Below are 22,833 nucleotides of genomic sequence, written 5' to 3'. Positions count from 1 at the left end.
GTTGCGTGTTGATATTAGGGGAATTTTTTTTTTGGTTATTTCTGTCACTTGGAATTTCTCCATTAATGGTGTCTCTGAAGACATTTTAGGAATGAATAATATCTTTTATCTAGTTGGAATATGCATGGGATTCCCATCAAATCTGTCCTCGTGTGACTCTGAGCAGACACCCAGTAAGAGTTCCCCTTTCAAGTCTCTGTTAGGAATAAATACTTAGTTCTTCAGCAGTGCCTAGATGAAAACCTGATAGAGGACGCTTTGCTCTGAAAGCAGACTGTGGCCCAGCTGTTCTGTGGTTTATGAATTTTTTAGCGAGGCTGGGGCTTGTGGTTGAGCCAGCATTGGCTGAGTTTGGGCATACACTGGGGGTTTGATTATTTCAAGCAGGGGTTAGAAAAACCTGGCAGTGTTTTCTGGGTTTCCCCTCTGAGTTTTGGAGATTTGTTCAATTTTTGTTCAAAGCTCAGCTCAGAAAATGGAAAATGGGAGAAGCCAACTGAATCTTGAAGCTTGCGAGCTGGGCAGTCCTGGGCAGTGTTTCTGTGAGCTGAGTGGGAAGGGGGCCACACGGGACCCAGTTCATCACCCTCCGGGAGGACGCAGCTCTCTCAAGAGGGATGCTGCCGAGTGCGGCTCCCTCACAACCTTCTACCCAGTGGAAAACCAGTCTTTGGGGTCCTACATCAAGTAAAGGCTGCCTTTCTCTGTCAGATCCCACTGTAAGTATGCTGGGGGAAGAGGAGCAGGGAGAGTCTGAATTTGAGCCATGGTGGGAGAGAGCCAGATCCCAGTAGTGAGAGAGGAGCACCTCAAAAACCTGAGGTTACCCAAAAAGCCTTTAGTGTGGCTTTTCCTTTTCTGTATTTTATCTCCACAGCAAGGCCTCTGAGGGCCAGAGGTCATGTTTTTATATCTTGTCTAAGTTTATTTCGTCTGAGTGAGTTTTGACTTTGAGGGGAGGGAAAATAACCATTGGCTAGACGTTCCCTGATCACAGGGAAGCCAAGCTAGGACCTGGGAATTCAGTTAAATCCTTTCCACCTGGAGGCTCTGACACTGGAGTCTATGTAGAACAAAATAAAGTGAATGTAACCTTTGCTTCAGTCCACTGAGGATTAGGGAAATACTTGATCTGTTTGACCAGGTATATACTCATAATACACCGTCCTCTATTAAGTGACTCCTCAAGCCTAAGTCCACTTAATCCTGGGTGTCAGAGAATTCCACTCTTGTCTGGGGGAGATTTAACACACAATGATGTCCAGAGCCCACAATGGACCAAGTGAATTTCGGATCTTGGGGGCTGGACATTGACTGCAGAATTCCTCAGGTGAATCTCATAAGCAGGGTTAATAAATAAGTCTTGGTCTGTGCTATTTAGGTCAGCCAAGATACTGCAGTAGCCAAGTCTTCATTTTGTGTTAGGAGGCCAGGGTGCAGTTTGTAGAGATGGGGTTGCTGTACTGTTAAGTTGCTTCAGTCGTGTCTGACTCTGTGCGACCCCATGGACTGTAGCCAACCAGGCTTCTCTGTCCACAGGATTCTCCAGGCAAGAATACTGGATTGGTTGCTGTGCCCTCCCCCAGGGGATCTTCCCTACCTAGGAATCGAACCCACGTCTCTTACATCTCCTGCATTGGCAGGTGGGCTCTTTACCTCTAGCGCCACCTGGGAATCCCTTTTATTAATGCTACTCTTTTTCATTAATAATACTCTTTTATTAATACTTGGCTGGTCAGGAAAGGCCTTGATGATCAGGTGCTTCTTGAGCATGGACATGAAGTAAGTGGGGGTGAGGATATTCTAGGCAGCTTTGTACCCCACAGAGAAGGCTAGTTTCTGATGATGACTATGTCGGGGAGTGAGAGATAAGGGAAGGCAAAATGGCCTTTATGTTGCTACTTGTTCAGGTAGAATTAGACCGTTCCCTTTAATGCCTCATCAGTAAGGAAAGAACTTACTAGTTAGAAATTACCCATTGGTTAAAAATACTCTGACTCTTATAGCATTTGTTAACTGAATTAATACGAAATTAAAGTTTGGTATAAACATGGTGAGATTTCATAGGATCCAGCAGATAGAAATGTTTAAGAAGACAAGAGAAGAAATTGAGAGGGGGGCGGGGGGGGAAACAGGGTTGCTGGTAGAGAAAGAGCAGTGTGGTTCCTTATTTGCTTGGCTTTGATCTGTATCTAATAGAAACCCAGGGAAGGAGCCTGTAGGCAGGTCACAGCTATGCTTTTGAAGATGACCAGTGGCACTGATGTTCCCCAAGTGTGACTGCTTCGTCGCCCCACGCCTAATTAGGTAAGCAAGGCGCTCATGGTGGAGATTATTTCATTTATTAGGTTCAAATGAAACCTGTGGGAATTGGTAAGACGTGATCTTAAATTAACATACTTCCTGCAGCACCTGCGATGCGGTATTATCAGAATTAATTAAACAGTCTGAAATCGCAGGCGCGGTGTCAGGCAGGGATAACCAGATGCCTGAGAGCCTGCATGCCCAGGCTGGGGTCTCCAAACGCTCGAGAGTGTCTTTCTCTCTCGCTCTCCCCACATCCTGACGGGTCTCGTCGCGGAGCCTTTGAAGCTTCTGTAGATGTGGTGGGGGATTCTATGGGGATGCATATAAACAAGTAAACCAGGGTTGCTCAAATTTTAATTCTTTTCTGAGTGTTGCCCGGGACGCAAATGATTTTCTGAAGGGGTAGACAGAAAGCCTCAGAGAGCTGGCTTTGTTTTTCTCTCCTCTGAGGCTTCGATCAGTTTTAAGTTGTTTGGTGGAACAATAGGAGTCCATCTTTTTAAGTATTTCTCCCCCATCTGCTTGCACGAGACAGTTACCCAGATGAAACGCATGTGTGGCAACATAGAGTGAAATGCTGTGTGTGCCCACATGTGTGTGTGAACTTGGGTGTGGTACTTTTCTGGAGGCCATGCCAGTTATGTAGGTTTCAACTGATCAATAAAATTTGTTATTAAGGTTCTTTTGATTTGTAAGCCCCGTTTCCATAACATGGGCAGTGGCCTGAGGGTTGCCTGGCTTTGTGGCTAAAATATAAATTTCATTGTGTGTAGGCATTTATTATGAAAGCAGTTTCTATACCTAGTGAGTCCGATGCATTTTAGCAAGCAAGGAGAGAACTGCGCTAAAAGTTGAATCCCTTTAGACAAGGGGGTGGTGTACAGGGAGGGTTGGCTTTAGAGGCCCAGTTCAGTTTTTCTAGATACACCCAGGAGCAGAGGGAAGTTGCCTTCTGCCAATCAGTGGACAGAAGCATTGTGGGCAGATAAGTGATGTTTAGAAAACAAACAAAAAATAACTACTTCTTGTACCATATTGACATATTTTCCCCTTAGCATCTTTCAAAAGATATTCATTCTTAAAGACTCAACTTTCTTCCTCCCTTTCCTCATCCATACTACTAAGGTGGCTGTTTTCTCTTTGTGTTGTACTTAATTGTATTTACCACTGTCTCCTTCATTGGGTTGTAATCTCCTTGGATATCGTGTTTTATTCAGGCTTGAAATTCTTGCATTGAATTTGGGACAGTTTTTGCATTCGTTTGCTTGCGGAGGGCTAAGTTACTTTTTCCAAAAAGGAAAGTGGTTGAAGGAGGGAAAATGGGTCAGGAAGGAAAAAGCAGTTTATTCAAGGTTGCTGCCTAGCTGGGAATGGAACAGAGGGGCACACCCAGGTCTTTTGGCTCTTTTCACTCTACCATGCTGCAAAGAAATATCCAGAACCATAGCATACTGAGAGCTTTTGGGGGAATAGTGCAGTCTTCTTAATCGGTTGGCTCATAGAATATTTTAGGACAAGTCACTTTATCTGTGAAAAACCGAGAAAGATTTAATGATGAACATGGAGTTCATTTTTTTTTCTATGTAGTTTTGTCTGCCAAAGGGAGTTGGAGGTGATATATTTGTCCATTGTATTTTCTTAAGCTATTCTTCATAGAGCCACTTCTCAAAACCCCCATCTACTTACAGAGTGTCTCTAGGACAATGTTTGAAGTGAAGTGCAAGTCACTCAGTTGTGTTTGATTCTTTGTGACCCCATGGTCTATACAGTCCATGGAATTCTCTAGGCCAAAATACTGGAGTGGATAGCCTTTTCCTTCTCCAGGGGATCTTCCCAACCCAGGGAATGAACCCAGGTCTCCCACATTGTGGGCAGATTCTTTACCAGCTGAGCCACAAGAGAAGCCCAAGAATACTGGAATAAGTAGCCTATCCCTTCTCCAGCAGTCTTTCTGGCTCAGGAATTGAACCGAGATCTCCTGCATTGCAGGCAGATTCTTTACCAACTAATGTATCAGGGGAACCCCTGATAACGTCTACATATTATCTAATTCTTTCTTTTCTCTTCCTTCAAAAATGGACCGGCCTGGAGCCCACTCCTTGAGGGTCCCATCCTCTGATGATGAATCTTCATGCCCTTCTTGTTCCACAGGTGTGTTTATAAACAGTTCTCAGGATTGCTGGTCTCTGAGTGCTCTGGGCTTGGATGGGGCCTCTCAGGCTCAGGCTCCAGAATACTTCTGGAATCTTCTGAGCACAGTTTTTAGGCACATTAATTTCCATCAGAGAAACTCTGGGCCATCAGTGTTTGTGGTCCAGTTATTTTGACAAACTAACCTGAAGGTAGGAGTCGTTCTGTGAGCTTATAACAGAATTGTAGAATTAGACAGTGACTTATTAATAGAAATTGTCCTGTTCAACCTTTCTTTTACAGATGTAGAAACTGAGGTCCAGAGATGAATGTCACATAGTACGGGGCAGGGCCAGGCCTGGAATTAGGCTTTCTGACTGCCAGCTCCTTGCTTTCTTTACTATACATATCAAAGGCAACTTCTCATTCCTTTGTTTCTGTTTGCTGTCTTAGTTCATGATGGGGCCCTTGAACATCTCCCTTCTGTAAAGAAAAAAAAATCACTCCCCCCCACCAAAAAGACAACATATACATGTAAATATTCATTTTATAAATACACATCTCAATTAAATATACATTTATTTTAAATACGTGTGTTAATTATACGTTACATCAGATCACAATTAAGTCAACGGAAAGTGATGATTTGCATATAATCAAGCTTGTGTATTAATCAGTTGTCAATCTTGAATGCCATTTTTCTTCAGATGGCACCTTCCATGCAGCCATATCAGAGCCAGAGGTTTGAAGCAAGTGTTCAACCTGAACAGTTGAAAGTGTGTCTTGTCTTTGTGCTGCTCTGAGTTGATTTACTTTCTCTCTTCAGCCCCCTGGGGTCCCATCCTTAGTCCTTCAAGGAGTTCTGGATAATCCTACTTTCTTTCATTCGTGGCTTCTAGGCAGGAGACCTTCTCAAGAAGGAGAGACGTTTCTCTTTTCTCGGAGGCCAGTGTCTCTGAAGTTTCTCACTTGTTCTAATGAGTGTCTAGGCCGTGTAGGTTGTTCACTAGGTTACAAATGCCCCGAAAGTGTCGGTTGTTATCCGGAGTACAGAGGAGATCCTGTTACTGTTTCAACTGGAAAGGACCATAATAAAATGATTTAACCCAAATCCCTCACTAAAGAAAACCAAGGCCTAGAAATATTAAGTGTCTTCCATTGGAATCCCACCCAACCCTGGAGAGCTTTGAATTTCTGGCCTTCTCATGAAGTCTTGGGCATTATTCTGTCCCTGAACCTGCTCCTCCCTTACCTGCAGCACTTAAAGAGTATCACCTGAGTGGGAAGGTATGTCTGAGTATTGTTCCCCTCAGTGGATTGTTTTCTAATTCTTCTGGAATTTCCATAGTGCTTGGCATACAGTAGGCACTCAGTATATATAGATATGAAGAGGTTGTCAACTGGGAGGCTGGAATTAATTTTGAAAATATTTGGAAATGTCTTTTTATGGATATCATGGTTTAAAGCACATAAGTGCCTTTGCCTCTCAGAAAACCAGAGAATTGTTTCCTGGGAGGGCAGAGGGGACAGAGAGTAGACCTGTAGCTTTATCACTAACCTATATTTCTTCTTTGTGCTGGGCCTGGTTCCAAAGGTAATTAATCAACAAGGACATTTTCTTTGTTCCCTTGTCCTTTGGTCTATGGTATGAAAAATGTTTTTTCAGCTAGAGGAATTGTGTTCACTTAACATTCTCTCTGCATTTGGTCCCTGATATTGTTGTAAGATAGCAGGAAAAGGTTTTTCATTTGATTTCTTGATTAATTAAAGTCAGACATGTCCCACTTTTATATTATTCTAGTGAAAATATCCCACTTCCGTGTGACTCTACTCTCGGATGAAACCTTTTTCATTAAGGAGCATTCATTTTTTTAAAGTATAGTTTAAAACCAATGTCTTGTAAACATCTTATAAAACAACTCAGAAGATGATTTTAATCCTTAAAGCAACACTGCATGTATCTGGACATCACTCCTTCTTGCCATATGGAAAATCAATAGGAAAAATGTATTGACTCTTTGAAATATGGACCAATCACTGTATGCAGGGTACTAAACTAGGCAATATGATAGATCAGACATGGGTTCTACCCTCAAGATCTTGTACTCTACTGAGAAAACTGAAACTGAAAAATTTGTATTTATTCTTTATTCAACACATCTTTATTGACACCTACTATGAGGGATACAACAGTGAATCAGCCTGCGCGGGGCCTGGCCCTCATGTTCCTAGTGAATTATAAACATGAAGCTGGGACCGCAGGCTAAGATGGCAAAGTAGGGTCATGCTGTGGCCCATCCTTTTACACTTAACCCTTATACATAAGCTATAAAAGACAAAACCAAGAAGATGTAACTAATCTTAAAACAAGAAAACAATCTGTGGCTCAAGGGGTAGAACACCTCCCTAAATTGGTGTGTAGAGTTGAATGAAACTCATGCCTGTTGGGCTCCAGGCTGAGAAGTAACTAGTGTTGGCTGGGAGTTTGACTTCAACCAGGACTAAAGTGCTCAGTGGAAGCATCGGTGTGCGGAGGTGGATCCAGGCTTACTGCTGGAAGCCAAAGGCAAGGGTGTGGTTCCCTTTACTCAAACAGCCACTTGTGAAAAAAGACTAAAAAAAAACATGCTTCCAGCTGTCTTTAGGACTGCAGCTTAGGAAAGATAGAGGACCTAGAGCCTTGAGATCTTGAACTAAATCAGACTCCTTTTACAGTTCAGTTCAGTTGTTCAGTGGTGTCCGACTATTTGAGACCCCATGGACTGCAGCACGCCAGGCCTCCCTGTCCATCACCAACTCCCAGAGTTTACTCAAACTTATGTCCATTGACATAAGGGCTTCCTTTGTAGCTTAGTTGGTAAAGAACTTGCCTGCAGTGCAGGAGACCTGGGTTCGATCCCTGGGTTGGGAAGATCCGCTGGTGAAGGAAATGGCAACCCACTCCAGTATCCTTGCCTGAAAAATCACACGGACAGAGGAGCCTGGTGGGCTGCAGTCCATGGGGTCGCAAAGAGTCGGGCACGACTGAGCGACTAACACTAACATGTCCATTGAGTCGGTGATGCCATCCAACCATCTCATCCTCTGTCGTCCCCTGCTCCTCCTGCCCTCAATCTTTTCCAGACTCGTTTTGGACTGATATTTTTGTTTTTAATGGCCCCAAATCACTAAGGGGTAGGAGCCTCAAACTGATTTTGTCAAACCAGGTTCTGAACTATGGCTATAGAAAACCAGAATGCAGATAACACAGAAAGCAGTGAACACAGAGGAGGGGAGTAAAGACAAAGCAATTATGCTAGAATCCTTTCACTTAAAAACTCAAGAGCTAAATTTCAAACCACACTAAGAAAGTGACGGCTAGGGAAGATAGAAACAAACCAACAATCAGAAAATTAATTTATTCAAATAAATTATTTTTATGCTATAGCCAGTAAAACTCTTTAAAGAAATAATTTTAGAGAGTTTATGCTAATTAGGGATGATATAATTAGCCATAAAAAGAAAAAGATTTTACACAAGAATAGGCAGAAAGAAAATAAGAAAGGTTGAGTGTGAAAAATAATTGATTCCTAAATGAGAAGTGTAACTGTTATCATCAAAGTAAGGCACTCAGTAGATGAGATAAACTCTAGGTAAAACAGGTGATGGGAGGACTGTTATTATTGTTGCTGTTTAGTTGTTATTGTTATTATTATTATTGTGGTTGTTTGGTTGTTTAGTCGCTAAGTGATGCCCTACTTTTTTGAAGCCCCATGGACTGTAGCCTGACACTGCGATCCCATGTATTGTAGCCTGACAGGCTTCTCCATCCATGGGATTTCCCAGACAAGAATACTAGAGCAGGTTGCCATTTCCTTCTCCATGGGATCTTCCTGACCCACCAATCAAGCCTGAGTATCCTGTATTGCAGGTGAATTCTTTACTGCTGAGCCACCGAGAAAGCTGACTATATTGGAATTCAATAAAGGAGATGGTGATGGATTCCAGTTGAGCTATTTCAAATCCTAAAAGATGATGCTGTGAGAGTGCTGCACTCAGTATGCCAGCAAAAACTCAGCAGTAGCCACAGGACTGGAAAAGGTCAGTTTTCATTCCAATCCCAAAGAAAGGCAATGCTGAAGAATGTTCAAACTATGGCACAATTGTACTCATCTCACACGCTAGTAAAGTTATGCTTAAAATTCTCCAAGCCAGGCTTCAACAATATGTGAACTGTGAACTTTCAGATGTTCAACCTGGTTTTAGAAAAGGCAGAGGAACCAGAGATCAAATTGCCAACATCCACTGGATCATTGAAAAAGCAAGAGAGTTCCAGAAAAACATCTATTTCTGCTTTATTGACTATGCCAAAGCCTTTGACTGTGTGGATCACAATAACTATGGAAAATTCTGAAAGAGATGGGAATACCAGACCACCTGACCTGCCTCTTGAGAAACCTATATGCAGGTCAGGAAGCAACAGTTAGAACTGGACATGGAACAACAGACTGTTTCCAAATAGGAAAAGGAGTACGTCAAGGCTGTATATTGTCACCCTGCTTATTTAACTTATATGCAGTGTACATCATGAGAAATGCTGGGCTAGATGAAGCACAAGCTGGAATCAAGATTGCTCAGAGAAATATCAATAACCTCAGATATGCAGATGACACCACCCTTATGGCAGAAAGTGAAGAAGAACTAACACACCTCTTGATGAAAGTGAAAGAAGAGAGTGAAAAATTTGGCTTAAAGCTCAACATTCAGAAAACGAAGATCATGGTATCCAGTCCCATCACTTCATGGTAAATAGATGGGGAAACAATGGAAACAGTGTCAGACTTTATTTTTTTGGGCTGCAAAATCACTGCAGATGGTGATTGCAGCCATAAAATTAAAAGACACTTGCTCCTTGGAAGAAAAGCTATGACCAACCTAGACAGCATATTAAAATGAAGAGATACTACTTTGCCAACAAAGGTCTGTCTAGTCAAAGCTATGTTTTTTCCAGTAGTCATGTATGGATGTGAGAGTTGGACTATAAAGAAGGCTGAGTGCCGAAGACTTGATGCTTTTGAACTGTGGTGTTGGAGAAGACTCTTGAGAGTCTCTTGGACTGCAAGGAGATCCAACCAGTCTGTCCTAAAGGAAATCAGTCCTGAGTGTTCATTGGAAGGACTGATGTTGAAGCTGAAACTCCAATACTTTGGACACCAGATGTGAAGAACTGACTCATTTAAAAAGACCCTGATGCTGGGCAAGATTGAAGGTGGGAGGAGAAGGGGACAACAGAGGATGAGATGGTTGGATGGCATCACTGACTCAATGGACATGAGTTTGAGTAAACTCCAGGAGTTGGTGATGGACAGGGGGCCTGGCATGCTGCAGTCCATGGGGTCGCAAAGAGTTGGACACGATGGAGTGACTGAATTGAACTGAACTGAACTGAAATGAGATGGTCACCCAGAGTGTAGGAAAGAGAAATAAAAAATTAAGAATATTAAAGCAAAGCAGAGAAGAGACATGAAGAATGGATTGAGAAGCTTAACACACATCTAATCTGATTATTAGAAGAGGAAGGAAAGGTAGACAAGCAATATTTCAAGATATAAGAGCTGATAATTTTCATTACTGAATAAAGACCAGAGTACTCAGGTCAAAATATATTTTAGGAATGAAGCTACATAAATAACATTAACTCACATCTAGGCACAGTTCTGTTAAGTGTACAAAACATCAAGAATTTAAAGAAAATTTTAGAAACTACAGTGAATAGAGGAAATATTAAATTTGAAGGAAAGATAATTAGACTAAAAAGGACATTTCTTATAAGAAAAATTAGGCACCAGAGGACATTTGTTATATTGAAAGTGTTCAGGGAAAATCTCTGTCCATCTGTAATTTATATAAGCTAAACTATCATTCAAAGTGATAATAAAACAAGGACATTTTCAGATATACCAAGGCTAATAAAATTTGATTCTCACAGAACTTTTAGAGGCTATGTTTTAGTAAGACAAAAAGTGCCCCAGAGGAAAGATATAGGATAGAAAAAACATTGATTAACACAGAAATTGACAAAATATATTGGTAAATATATTTAACTGTTAAATCAAAATTTTAATTTTGTGTAAGTGTATGTTTAAAATAAGTCAGAGTAGAACACTAGACAACAAATGTGAGGGTTGTTTCAATAGGTGATTCAACAAGCAAAGATCTATGTATTTGGTAAGGATAAATTCATTAGAAATTTTCATAGTTATATGTGAGCTTGGAATAAAAATCTAATGAAACAAAATTAATATTCAGTTGTTAGAAACCTAAAGTAAAGCTATACAAATTGTCACAAATAGATGGGAAAAAGTATATACGCAAATACTAACAAAAGAAACACTGTCTAGAAATAATAATAAAAAGTAAAATTTGAGAAACACCAATAGATATAATCATAAATACTGCATGATAATAAAAGGAACAATCCACCAAGAAGTCATAATAAATATGACTTTGTATTACCTAACAGAGTGATGAAGCAAATATGAAGCAAAAATGAAGCAAATGAAGTAATGAAGCATTCATTACCTAATGAAGCAAAATTTAACAGAATTTAACAGAACTATGAGATAAATTTGATAAATCTGACATCTTGTAGGAAATGTTTACACATTTTGTTATACATTTATCTCTTGAGTATATAATATTAACATGAATATAGAAAGGAATTTTGTTTATGTCCAACAGAGAACATGCATTGTTTTCAAGTACATATCAAGCATGTACAAAAATTGATTTCTAAGGAAACCTTCAACAAATTTCAAGGAGTTAATATGATGTAAATCATGTTTTCTGACTTTAAATTAGAAGTCACATAAATATAGTAAATATACAACAAACTCCTTCTTAACATCTCCTGTTTCAGAGCAGCAATTATAATCACAGCAATAATGTATATGAAGGACAAGGAAAGTATTATATGTGACATTTGTAGGCCATAGCAATATTTGTATATAGAGATAAATTTAGAGCTTTCAATATGTGAGCCATCAAGGAGTGTTGAAAATATATAAGATAAAGTGATCAACTCTAAAAGCTCAGTAAAGAACGAGAGTAAACTTAAAAAAAAAAAAAAAGAGTGAAGTTAAAGAAAGTAGAGTTAGTGATATAATAAAGGTATGAGCAAATTGATGTAACTGGAAATAAGTGAAAAGTGAAAGTGAAAGTGAAGTCGCTCAGTCATGTCCGGCTCTTTGCGACCTCTTGGACTGTAGCCCACCAGGCTCCTCCTTCCATGGGATTCTCCAGGTAAGAGTACTGGAGTGGGTTGCCATTCCCTTCTCCAGGGGATCTTCCCTACCCAGGGATCAAACCTGGGTCTCCTGCATTCCAGGCAGATGCTTTAACCTCTGAGTCACCAGGGGAGTCCTAATTGGAAATAAGAGATCATTGTTCAGAGGGAAGACTTAAGCTCAGTGGTACCCACAAACTTTTGTCAAGATTCTGGGAAAAAAAAATGATTAAAAATTGTAAGATAATTAATAGATTATTACTGTAGATGTAGTAAAGATCTAAAGTAAGAGACTACTGTGAACAACTTATTATGGTAGTAAATTATAGACTTAGAAAAATGAGTAATTTCTTAGAAAAATGTAAATGAAAAAAATAAACCATGTAGATCACTATCACAAATATCTCTTCTTAACTGGTACAAGGCCCAGATAGTGTCAGAGGTGAGTTTTTGCGTAACTCTAAAGACTGGATAATCTTTTTTATCTTATATGAATATTTCAGAGGAGAATAAAAGAGGAAATGCTACTGAATGCATTTGGAGCTCATTGTTAGCCAAAAAGGACAAACACATAACAAGAAAAGAAAATTGTAGAACATAGACTATTTTTTAAAAAATAATATAGAAATTTTTTTTTTTCCCCAAATTTAACAGAATCTTTAAAAAGGATTATTCATTGAAACTAAGTAAGGTTTATCTTTGGCTTGAAAATAATCATCAGAGAATCTATTAATGTAACATATTCTCTTATCAGATAAAAAGAGAAATGCCATCTAGTCTGTCCCATAGATACAGAGGACGAGATGGTTGGATGGCATCATCAACTCAATTGATATGAATCTGAGCAAGCTCCAGGAGATGGTGAAGGACAGGAAGCCTGGTGTGCTGCAGTCCATGGGGTAGGAAAGAGTCAGACATGACTGAGTGACTGAGCAACAGTGATACAGAATTATTCAGTTAATTCAATATTCATTTATGATAATTCTAAGAAAATTAGGAAAAAAGAGAATCCTCCTTAACCTCATAAGGACTATCTTTAAACTCTCATAGTAAACTTAATATCAATGGTAAAACGTTAGAAATATCTCCATCAGAGTCAGGAGCAAGGCAGTGATGTCTGCTTTCTTTTCTGTTAACCTTGGAGTCATAGCCAATGCAATAAAACAAGAAAAAAAAAAAAAACTGAAAAAGAAGAAACAAAACTGTAATTTCCAGGCATGTAATTGCATAGATTGAAAATTCAAGACAATATACAGACAATTTTTAGAAATAGTAAGAGTTAAAGTTGTTGAATCACAGATCAATACACAAAATCAAAAGTGTTCCCAAATTCCATCCTTTCTTGAACTTTCATCGAGCAAAGATACATATTTTAAACAAATATGTTTAAAAGATTCTTTTAAATATATTGTAGAAGCAATGCATATGCTGTAAACCTGAAGAAGTCTTTGAGTCAGTCCTGGAGTAAAGAGCAAAAGTCAAACTGTCAGAAGAAGTCTTTTGTTGTAGAAGTTGTCAAACAGTAGTACCAATTAGAGTATAATAACAAAAAGCTCCTATATAATAACACAAAAGCAACAACATCAGTGAATTAAGAATAAATGTAAGTATATATGAATAAACAAAAATGGCCTTTAAGAAGGACTTTACCAGACATTATTAAAAGACTTGAATAAATATAGAATTGTACTATGTTCCAACGTGGGAAGGTTTAATAAAGATCTTAACTTATTCTGAATCTATAAATTACAAGCTATTATAGTAAAAATTCTGTCAGGATTTTTGATAGAACTTGATAATGTGCTCCTACATCTGTTAAAGATGATTTAAAAAAGAGAATAATGTGGAGTGTTGATGGTAATGGTTTAGTCACTAAGTTGTGTCTGACTCTTGTGATCCCATGGACTGTAGCCTGCCAGGCTCCTCTGTCCATGGGATTTCCCAGGCAAGAATACTGGAATGGGTTGCCATTTCCTTCTCTGGGGAGTTTTCCCAACCCAGGAGTTGAATCTGCATCTCCTGCATTGTAGATGGTCTCTTGCACTGCAGGCAGAGGCTTTATCTCTGAGCCACCAGGGAAGCCCTCAAGTAGAGACACTTGGCCTATCAAATATCATGAATTATTATAAGCTACAGTAATAAGTCAGCATGATATTGGTATTGGGACAAATAGATCAGTAGAATAGAATAGAGAACTCAGAACAGATTGACACATAGATAGCTACTTGGCATTTGACAGATGTCATATTTCAAATCATTGAGGAAATATTCAGATAATGATGCCTGGGGCGAATGGTTTTCTATATTGTAAAAAGTAAAATTAAATATTTTATTCTGTACACAAAAAAGTGAAAATTCTCTAAACTTTTGAAAGAAAGTGTTTGACTATATCTTTGTGGCTTTGAGGTTTAGAAATGTCTCCTAAGGTGGACACAGAAGCATGATTTGAAACATATAACATATGTATTATATGTGGACATACACACACACATACATGTATATACCTATGTATGCATGTGTGTATACTTCTGAACAACAGTGAATGAATTGAAAAGACAAGCTTCAGACTGGAGGAAGGTATTTGCAATGCAGAAAGCTGATGAAGAATTTGCATCCTTTGGAACAAAGAGAGGCAAAAGACTATGACAGCCTGCAACAGATTCCTGGGCCTGAATCTTGGCTCCAGCACTTACTAACTGTATATGACCTTATGCAAATTACTTAACCTCTTTTGACTTCAATTTTTTCATTCTTAAATATAACAATCTTACCTACCTGACAGGTTGTGGGGTTATTGTGAGGATTTAATCAGTTAATATGTGTAAAAACCTAAGACTAATGTCTTACATTTAGTAAGCACTCCCCAAATGTTACTTATTATTACTAATATTCAGGATATATAAAATTACTCTAAGTCAGTGAGACTAATAGTCTAATAGAAAAGCCAGCAATGAATATGAAATAACAATAGAATTCTGTATGGCAAATACATATTATATGTAAATAGGGCTTTTTATATAGCTATATAAAAAGTATATAAAAAGATGTATAAGTTTATACCCATCAGATTGACAAAAATCCAGAAGACTGACATTGCAGGTATGTGAAACCATGTGAACTCTCATACACTGTTGGTGTGAGTGTAATGTTCAAAACTGCTGTCACCCTTTGAGAGAACAATTTGGTGATATTTAGTTATTCTGAAAATACCCAGCGCTTCCATTGCATTGAATGCATTATATGAAAGCCCTTGAAAATGTGTGCAAGGACATGTGGATAAGAACACTTACTGAAGTCTTGCTGGTAACAGTGAAGAGTTGGAAGCAACTTAAGTATCCACTAAGATGGGAATAGATAAATACATTGTTGTGTATTCATATAAAAAATGAAATACAGAATTCTTCACTTAAGTATTGCTACATTTATCTCATGATAAGTCTCAGTATTTAAAGATGGGTTTAATGGCTCAGATGGTAAAGAATTTGCCTTCAGTGCAGGGGACCTGGGTTTGATCCTTGGGTTGGGAAGATCCCCTGGAGAAGGAAATGGCAACCCACTCCAGTGTTCTTCTCTTGAGAATTCCATGAACAGAGGGGCCTGGTGGGCTACAATTCATGGGGTTGCAAAGAGTCAGACATGACTGTGTGACTAACTTTTTTTCTTCTTTCTTTAAAAAAAGCAAGTTAAAGATAACATACATTTTAGATACTATTTGTGTAAAATTTTTAAACATGCAAAACAATATTATACATTATTTATGAATACATTCATAAGTAGTAAGAGTAAAACAAGCTTATGAGAATGATAAACATCAAGTTCAAGAAATTGACTTTCTCTGAGATGAGCAAGAAAGGACTGGATTAGGATATGAGTACACAGGCAATTTGAAGTGTATCTGTAATTTTTTATTTCTTTGAATTTATATGAAAAAATCTGAAACAAATATGGTAAAGTGTAAGCCTTTGTTCAAGTTGAGGGATGAAAACTATGCTATTGTTCTCTGAGTTTTCCTGTGTGTTTAAAATATTTCATAAAGTAAAAAAAAAGAAAAAAATTGAGATTCACACAAATATGTATATATACATGCACATTTATTTTTGAAGATCCTCTATTTTAAAATTTATACCATACTAACTAATGTCTAAATGACACAAACAGGTATGTTAGAGTTTAGTTCTCTACACTAACAGTATGTTCAGCTCATATGTGACTTTACATGACACAGAATGAAGTCTGAGCTGTTACAGCATTTTTCCTTACTTTGAGTCATTAATTTTTTAAGTATAATTAGTGAATCTTACTACTCATGTTGATCACAAACTGAAAGAAAATATATATGTTTCAATGAAACTAAGCCAGCCATATGTCCTCTTGTTGTCTCTCAAGGAGGTAACTTAAACAAAATATTATAAACTCGTGTGCAGTATTTAGTATTTGCAAGTTGATATATGGGAAAAGAATTATGAAGCGAGCTGGAGTAAGAGAGAAGGGGCTCAGGGAGCCTGGGAGTGAAAGGTAACAGCACTGCACAGTGACAGGAACACCGTGCTGGTGTCAGAAAGTGCCGAGTCGGGTCCCATCTCGCTCTTCCCACTGTGTCCCACCCATGGAGGATTCACTGTGGTCTCTGTAGCCCCTGAAGCTGTTGACTTCTGTAATTTCACTAACACAGCACGTGCTGTTTTTCTGTGCCATTTTCAAAAGGAGACATAGTTTGGTACAATTATATAGCCCACCTCTACAGGCTGATCTCTAGTACTGTGTTGAATATTCAGTGTATGTACCTTTCTGCTCAAGTCATTCCTCACTTCAGTCTGCTGTTCAGTGTGTGCTTGATACAGGACATGTATGATTCATTAAACTAAAGGCACATGTGTTTTGTCCTTTGGTGACCTTGGTGTTCTCATAATTCTCCATTTTCCTGTGGGGTGGATGAGCATTGGTGTGACCTAAAAAAAATGGCTGCCAAGTGCACCTGCATTAGCTCCCTAACTAGGTTCTTGGTGAGTGAGGATGTAAATTATGTGCATTTTTGAGAACTTATTTCTATAAATAGACCCCAACCTATCTTACAACCAAAGGTATTTTAGGATTAGTGAAATACATCTCTGAAATTGTTAAAGAGGCTCCCCTTCTATAATGAAACTAAAAATAAAACTCATCTAACCTCATATTAGGGTTACATTAGCAATGGGATGACATGCCTAAAATTATATATATATATATATACACATATATAAAGAGAGAGATATATTGGTGATGGTGATGATGACCCTTTTGTTCTGAGCTATTAGAAGTGAGTTAGAATATAATGTAATTAAAATAACAGAATTCTGGGAAAGGGTGGAATGAGAAATTAAAAGCTGTGATACGGTTTTATGTTCTTATGGAAATCCATTGATCATAATTAGCACATAAGCTAAATCAGAATGAATGGGTAGGTTCTAAAGTATAGGCATAATAATGGAGGTTATGGATAATGTCTTTTCTTTTTGTTTAATGGATCTATGATTGGTTCTCAAATGCCGTTTAACTGGTAATGGAAAGGGGTTTCTCTTAAAAGCCCTTCTTCTGGACTTGCATAACACCAGGGCATTATGGTTTTCTTCAAGCACGATGCAGACACAAAGTATGTGCTGTCAACTTCTAGCTGTGCTAGAAGAGACAGCTCTGAGGTGAAGGGCAGAGGTCAAACAATCAGAAGTGGCCACATATTGCCGAGATCATCAAACAGGCATGCTATCAATGGGCTCAGAATGTTAAAATTAATCAGCTCGACTCTCTGTGTTTAGCTGGGCTGATTATATAGGTCCTGGAATGTGAACATGTGGTGACAGACCTGAGAAAGTAAAGTAATAGGAGGCCAATCCCAGCAAAGGCCAGGGAGACAGATCAATTTGCAATATTCTTTTCTGCACCCATGCAACAAAGCAGAAACATGAAAGCAGAACATTAAGGGATGTTCCCTATGAACTGGACAAATCAATAAACATCAGTGGTAAAGAAAAAAAGTCGCTCATTCTCTTGAGTACCCCAAGGGCATTTCCATCTTGGGAAGTGATGAGTCGCGGTGGCCTCTGTCATGTTCCCTTCGCCTACATGGTGTCATCTTCTGCTTGCTCAAGGTGAACATTGCTAAGCATCAGCTGAAAGAGGGTGCAGGGGGAAGTGTTTAAGGAAATGACTGCCTCCTGTTGGAGATGTGCTGTGCTGGCTGGAAGGCGGTTGGACGACTGAGTCTGTGGCCTCAGGGGGAACACTGAAGGCAGGGTTCAAACAGTAAGATGGTGGGTTCCCCTCTTCCTCAGACATTCTGAAAGTACCAAGTGAGTGTTTTCTCCTGTCAGAGTTGATGGGCTACGTAATATTGAGGGTCCTCTTTATTTTCTTGGACTTGAGTCAGTGATGGAGAGCTGGAAAAATAGCAGACAAAGGATATGCATGAAGTGACTTAGAGATAGAAGAATATGCCTGAGTCTAACAAAGGCTATTAATGACGTGATACCAGTCTTGGCTTCATATCACAGAAACCCAGATTTCAGCATGGGCCTGTGCAAGTGTGGCATGCATGTGTATGAGAGTGTGTACATGCATGTGTGTGTGTGGATGAGAAAAAATAGGACAAGCAAGAAAGGGACTGTCAGGGTAAGCACTTTCTGAAACTTATGAGACTGTCAGACCAATTCTTTTCTCTTCTAAATCATTTCCCGTGAAACAAGGAGATGATTATCTGACTGCTAGAGGAAAGCGGGGGTATTATATTTCATTTGGGGGGAAATGTAGATTTATGGCAGATGGAATTTGTTTTAAACCAACAACCCAACAATGGCAGAGTTCATAGAGTGAGTTAAAGCGCTTGCCTATATTTTGTGTTTCAAGCTGATGGGATTTACACACATTTGTAGTGGTTTCAGGGGCTGTGCCATTGGAGGGACTCTTGTTCAAGAAGTACAAGGAAGTGGAAAGAAACCATCTTGTACCTGTTTAACAAAGGCAGTGCTTTTCCAACTATTTGCCCAAGATAATCTGCAATTAGAGACATCTGCTCACTGGGAAAATGACTGAAGTGGATTTTGCAAAGAAAGAAGAGGTTCATTTATTGACTTATTTATTAACAGGGCATCTATTCAGTGTCAGACAGTGTGCCAAGCACTTGGAATGGAACAGTGCAACCACAGGTCCTGCCTGCAGGAACCTCCCAGTGAGTGGTGAATGTGGATAAGTCACTCCATTGTAAAGTGAAATGTATTTCCCAATGGAGACCCATGCCAGATACCATAGAGCCCAGGGAAGGAAGGGGTAACCTCTCTTGGGTGGTCAGAGGGAGTGAGTCAAGAATGCGAAATCACCATGGCAGTGGGACAGTTCTGGAGAATGGGAAGAGCAAGCAGGCCTGGAAAAATAATGTGCATTTGAGGATCTGTGAGTGGTTTGGATAGGCCAGGTTGTGGGTGCACCTTGATGAGGTGTGGAGTGTAGAGAGTGCATGAGGCCTGTGGCAAGGGAGGGCAGAGTCCAGCATTAGGCAGTTTGAATTGTGATAGAGGTGGAAATGTGCCACAGTTACTTTGGTTACTAGATGAAAAAAAAAGTTCTGTTAAGTCACTCAGTCGTGTCTGACCCTTTGCAACCCCGTGGAATGTAGCACCCAGGCATCCCTGTCCATCACCAACTCCCGGAGCCTGCTCAAACTCACGTCCATCGAGTTGGTGATGCCATCCAACCATCTCATCCTCTGTTGTCCCCTTCTCCTCCTGCCTTCAATCTTGTCCAGCATCAGGGTCTTTTCCAGTGAGTCAGTTCTTTACATCAGGTGGCCAAAGTATTGGAGTTTCAGCTTCAACGTCAGTCCTTCCAATGAATATTCAGGACTGATTTCCTTTAGGATGGACTGGTTGGATCTCCTTGCAGTCCAAGGGACTCTCAAGAGTCTTCTCTAACACCACAGCTCAAAAGCATCAATTCTTCCACGCTCAGCTTTCTTTACAGCCCAATTCTCACATCCATACATAACTACTTGAAAAACCATAGCTTTGACTAGATGGACCTTTATTGGCAAAGTAATGTCTCTGCTTTTTAATATGCTGTCTAGGTTGGTCATAGGTTTTCTTCCAAGGAGCAAGTGTCTTTTAATTTCATGGCTGCAGTCACCATCTGCAGTGCTTTTGGAGCCCAAGAAAATAAAGTCTCTCACCGTTTCCGTTGTTTCCACATCTATTTGCCATAAAGTGATGGGACCAGATGCCATGATCTTAGTTTTCTGAATGTTGAGTTTTAAGCCAGCTTTTTCACTCTCCTGTTTCACTTTCATCAAGAGGCTCTTTAGTTCTTCTTTGCTTTCTGCAGTAAGGGTGGTATCATCTGCATATCTAAGGTTATTGGTATTTCTCCTGGCAATCTTGATTCCAGCGTATGCTTCAGCAATCCCGGCATTTCACATGGTAAAAAGTACCATTCAATAAAACTTTCATCCACAAGATGAGAATCCTACAAATGTGACATCTTCTCTGGGTTAGTATCCCCTGTTCCCTCAACAGTCCCTTGTATTGAAATGGAGGTGATTCAGACCTCTCATTGTCTTGGTCAGTTCTCTATGGAGTTTAATCTGGTTTATCAGATATCTAGGCAAGGCTGACACAGAGAGCTGGAATATTCCCAAAGTGTGGTCTGATTGTCAGGGAATGTAAGGAACAGATGCTTCCCAAGTTGCTTTATTAGCAACAATCATATTACACTGTTTGCTGACCTAAAATCTTCAGGAATGAAAGCTTCCAGGTCTTTTTCATGTCAATGACAGGAAGTCACCTGTCTGGTTTTTGCTTTTTTATTTTTTAATAGAACTGTTGCTTTGAGCTTCAATAAGAGCTTAATCCTTAATAAGCCTTAAAAAATGAATTTTTCTTTCCGAATCCTGATGTATCCAATGAAAATATGATAAGCCATATGGCATTTTTAAGGCTTTTATTATTAAAATTACTACAAACAAAGCATTCCTATGAACGAAGCATTACTCTGAACAAACTAGTGGAGGTGATAGAATTTCAGCTGAGGTGTTTCAAATCCTAAAGGATGATGCTGTGAAAGTGCTACACTCAATATGCCAGCAAATTTGGAAAAATCAGCAGTGGTTACAGGACTGGAAAAGGTCAGTTTTCGTTCCATTTCCAAAGAAGGGCAATTCCAAAGAATGCCAAACTACCACACAATTGTTCTCATTTCACATGCTAGCAACGTAATGCTCGAAATCCTCCAAGCTAGGCTTCAGCAGTACGTGAACTGAGAACTTCCAGATGTACAAGCTGGATTTAGAAAGGCAGAGAAACCAGAGATCAATATGCCAACATCCGTTGAATCACAGAAAAAGCAAGAGAATTCCAGAAAAAGATATGCTTCTGGACTGTGTGGATCACAACAAACTATAGAAAATTCTTAAAGAGATGGGAATACCAGACCACCTTACCTGCTTCCTGAGAAACTTGTATGCAGTTCAAAAAGCAACAGTTAGAACCAAACATGGAACAAAGGACTGGTTCAAAATTGGTACCTCAAGGCTATATATTTTCACCCTACTCATTTAACTTTATATGCAAAGCTTGTATGTGCATGCTCAGTCACTTTAGTCATGTCTGACTCTTTGCGACCTTACGGACTGTAGCCTGCCAGGCTCCTCTGTCCAGGGGATCTTCCCACCCCAGAGATGGAACCCAGGTCTCCACACTGCAGGCAGATTCTTTTCCTCTGAGCCACAAGGGAAACAGAGTACATCATGCAAAACGCCAGGCTGGATTAATCGCAAACTGGATTCAAGATTGCCAGGAGAAATATCAGTAATCTCAGACATGCAGATGACACCACCCTTATGGCAGAAAGCGAAGCAGAAGTAAAGAGCCACTTGACGAGAGTGAAAGAGGAGAGTGAAAAAGCTGGCTTAAAACTCAACATTTAGAAAACTAAAATCATGACATCTGGTCCCATCACTTCATGGCAATTAGATGGGGAAAAATGGAGACAGTGACAGACTTTATTTTCTTGGACTCCAAAATCACTGCAGATGTTGACAGTAGGCATGGAATTAAAAGATGTTTGCTCCATGGATGGAAAGCTATGACAAATCTAGACAGTGTATTAAAAAGCAGAGATATCACTTTGCTAACAAATGTCTGTAGAGTCAAAGCTATCTATGATTTTTCCAGTAGTTATGTATGGATATGAGAATTGGACCATAAAGAAGGAGGAGTGCTTGAAGAATTTAAGCTTTCAAAGTGGGGTCCTGGAAAAGATTCCTGAAAGTCCCTTGGACAGCAAGGAGATCAAACCAATCAATCCCGAAGGAAATCAACATGAATATTCATTGGAAAGACTGATGCTGAAGCTGAAGCTCCAAAACTTTGGCCACCTATGTGAAGAGCTGACTCATTGGAAAAGATGCTGATGCTGGGAAAGATGGAGGGCAGGAGGAGAAGAGAGTGACAGAGGAAGAGATGGTTTCGTGGCATCATCGGCTCAATGCACATGAGTTTGAGCAAATTCTGGGAGATAGTGAAAGATAGGGAAGCCTGGCGTGCTGCAGTCCATGGGGTCACAGAGGTTGGATATGATGGAATGACTGAACAACTAACAACATAATTAAAATACTTTTATTTTAACAAAATTGGAAATAAAAATGTCAAAAGTTAAAAAAAGCCCACATGATTTTACTAACATGCTATCATAATGTTCTCCTTATTTTTTATTATTTCATATGCAGGAAAAAACTATACAACTTTGTGTCATACAACGGACAAGTATAATGTTGGTGGTATAGTGTGAGCATATTTGCCTCCCATAAAACAAAATTTTGTAGACTGGTTTTAAAATAACACTTTTAAGTATTTTTCAGATTGCTACAGTCCTCAAAATGAAAATGTAGAGCAGTTGCATAGTATTTTGTCTTGTGGTTATGCCATAATATACTACACATTATTCTATTGTTGGACAGTCAGGCTTTCCCCTGTATTTAACCATTATAAAAATACTGCAACAACGATATTTTTGCATATTTTTTATAATTTCCTCTTTTGAATTATTTTCACAGGGTAAATTCCTAGTATAAATTGTAGGGGTCAAATTACTAGGTCAACAATAAGCAGCCT

The 22,833-nt window shown here is 39.3% G+C and overlaps 1 long non-coding RNA gene across 3 annotated transcripts in view; it reads left to right on the top strand.

Moving 5' to 3' along the window:
* The first annotated feature begins 258 nt into the window (after positions 1-258).
* LOC147363009 (uncharacterized) overlaps positions 259-22,833 on the top strand; it is a 117,447-nt gene continuing 94,872 nt past the window's right edge. The window contains exons 1-3 of one of the 3 annotated variants that reach the window (XR_015136698.1): positions 259-719; positions 1,540-1,643; positions 2,200-2,307. This is a non-coding gene — a long non-coding RNA (uncharacterized LOC147363009). Of the gene's footprint in view, positions 720-1,307; positions 1,644-2,199; positions 2,308-22,833 lie in introns of those variants that run through there. The other 2 variants (XR_015136702.1, XR_015136697.1) reach the window with 2 other exon arrangements.

This window comes from Bos grunniens, chromosome 11 (genome assembly GCF_055505025.1).
Source record: "Bos grunniens cultivar Pamir isolate PY7600 chromosome 11, Bosgru_T2T1.0, whole genome shotgun sequence".
In the NCBI taxonomy this organism is placed as follows: domain Eukaryota; kingdom Metazoa; phylum Chordata; class Mammalia; order Artiodactyla; family Bovidae; genus Bos; species Bos grunniens.
The sequence above is the reverse complement of the archived record's forward strand: the minus strand, read 5'-3'. Positions and strand labels throughout refer to the sequence as shown.